The sequence below is a fragment of the Antechinus flavipes genome, chromosome 2 (genome assembly GCF_016432865.1).
Source record: "Antechinus flavipes isolate AdamAnt ecotype Samford, QLD, Australia chromosome 2, AdamAnt_v2, whole genome shotgun sequence".
Lineage (NCBI taxonomy): Eukaryota > Metazoa > Chordata > Mammalia > Dasyuromorphia > Dasyuridae > Antechinus > Antechinus flavipes.
In genome coordinates, this window is record NC_067399.1 from 500,959,992 (window position 1) to 500,962,202 (window position 2,211).

At 43.6% G+C, this 2,211-nt stretch overlaps 1 protein-coding gene across 2 annotated transcripts in view; it reads left to right on the plus strand.

Annotated features, from left to right (window-relative positions):
- The window catches only part of PRRX2 (paired related homeobox 2), a 67,488-nt gene extending 66,185 nt beyond the window's left edge, over nucleotides 1-1,303 (plus strand). For both annotated transcript variants that reach the window (XM_051980172.1, XM_051980173.1), the window contains one exon: nucleotides 1-1,303. This exon is cut by the window's left edge and continues 1,963 nt beyond it. The gene's annotated coding sequence lies outside the window, so the exon portion shown is untranslated.
- Nucleotides 1,304-2,211: the final 908 nt, after the last annotated feature.

A 2,211-nucleotide genomic window follows, 5' to 3' on the forward strand; every position in this document is an offset into this window, starting at 1 on the left:
TAAAGATGGGTGCTCATCTGTGGAATAGCACCCATCTTTAATTTTTGGTCCAGAACCAAAATATGGTGATCAAAAATAGTGATCTCTGCAATGGCTTGTGAAAAGGGAAGAGGTGACAGGAAAAATACAAGGGACTAAAATTTGGCTATAGGAATTCTGCCTGTCAGCAAAGGCAATCAATGGCCATAGAAAACTGCGTTTGGTGGTTCGGAAATTAAATAACTTCTGCCTGACAACCAGCCCTAGAGAGACCACCCAGCCCAGACCCACCCCATATCTGTTCTTGCACACAAAAGCAGAGATTTGGGGGTTTTTTTAATTGTATAAAATACATTTATTTTTCTATAGATGCTGCTACATTACACCCAGAACTCATGTGGTTTACTATGCAGAGGCAAAGGAGGGAAGTCATCGGCTCCCCATGTTATTCAACAAGCCTGACAAATCCTACATTAATTTCATCAAAGAACAGACTTACACTTGGGCAAAATGGACAAAGTAGGCAGTCATCTACTTGGAAGAAACTTTCCCAAAAAGCACCGTCCCAACCCCACATCTGGGGGTCAGTGTCTGAAATCCCACCATTACCAAACGCTCTCTGGGCTTATCTTAAAATGCAAATATACTCCTGAGAGGTTAAATTAAATCACATTAAATAACAAGTACCTGGTTATAAATTCGTTTATCAGAACTTGGCTGGAGGGATGGGGAAGCCAGAATGCTTGGAATGGGGAGAAGTGGGAAGTGAAGAATGTAAAGGGAAAAGGGGCTTACAAAGAAAATGAGAAGGATGCTAAGGAATTTTTAAGAGCTCTAACTCCAATTTACCACTGATTTGGGGATGGAGGAAGGACATGGGACTTAAAAAGCTCGTGGTCTGCGGGGCAGCCTCCAGAGGCTCGTAGCAGAAGTCGAGACCTGCAGCCTCTTCTTTAGAAAGGGCGAATGCAGAACCTGGAGGGTCCCTCCACCTCCATGTAAAGTTGGCCAACCACTCAAGCAAGGGTAGCTTTGGCACCTGCCTGCACTGACTCCAGCTGGCCAGGAGGGGCCTAACGGAACATCAACAGGGGACTTGATAAACAGATTGCAATTGAAACCTCTGTTCCAAGGGAGCGGAAAAGCTAATAGATTCTGGTTCCTCCCAGGTGTGTTAGAATCAGTGGTTAAGGTCTCTGAGTTTAGGGATGCCAGCAGGCAGGGGTTGTGTACGCAAAAGAAGGATGTTTTCTTTACCTTTTTTTTGCCTTGGTGGAAAAAATAAAGGCCTTTTCTGGCCCTGCTACGGGCTAGATAGATGGAATCGGCCTGTTTTGTGAGGGCCTGGAATCCTCTCTGAACACGAAGCTTGTATTCATGAGAACCTCCGTCAGCTTTGGAAAAAGCCGTGGGGGCTCTATTCCCATGGAAAGCTCCTGGCTCCCTCAGTCATACCACAAGGATATAAATGTCACTTCCGCCATGAGTGCACTAATGAAAATAAACCAGTTTAATAGTTTACAGATGCCTCTCTGGAAACCCAAAAGGGAGAGAATAAGGCTCTCTCTCTCTCTCTCTCTCTCTCTCTCTCTCTCTCTCTCTCTCTCTCTGTCTCTCTCTCTCTCTCGCTCGCTCTCGCTCTCGCCCTTTCTTTCCTCCTTCTCTCTCCTTTTTTTTTTTTTAAAAAGAAAAACAAAACGAATTAAAACATTTGCTCTTGATACTGTAGCCCTTAATTGCTGTGATGTTTTGGCAGCTTATTCAGCGTCTGTCACTTGAGATAAAGGCTTCACTGAGACAAGATACAAATTGCCCATACGGAGCGTTGCAGTGAATTTGAAATTTTTCCTCTGCAGTGCTTTTCCCTCATCCCGTCTCTCTTCCCTTTGTCTGTTTCAATTACTCATAAGCAGAATTGATGGGGTTTTCAAACTGTCCCTTTCAATTTTTTTAATATGAAGGAACTTTTATTAAAAAAAAAAAAAACAAAGAAAAACTCCAAACCATTAAAAAGGGGGTGGGGCAAGTTCTTGGCAAAGCAATGTGAAAAGTATATATTTGAGTTGATACTGAGATATACGAGGGGGTGGGGGGGGATAGAGGGGGGGGGTCCAGATTCTTCCTTATTTAGAGGTGATAATCTTGAAAAAGAAAAATTCAGAGATACTTCAAGATTGCAGCTCTTCCTGAGACCCAAAGGCCAAGCCAGGTCATTATAAAAGTGGGCTGCTA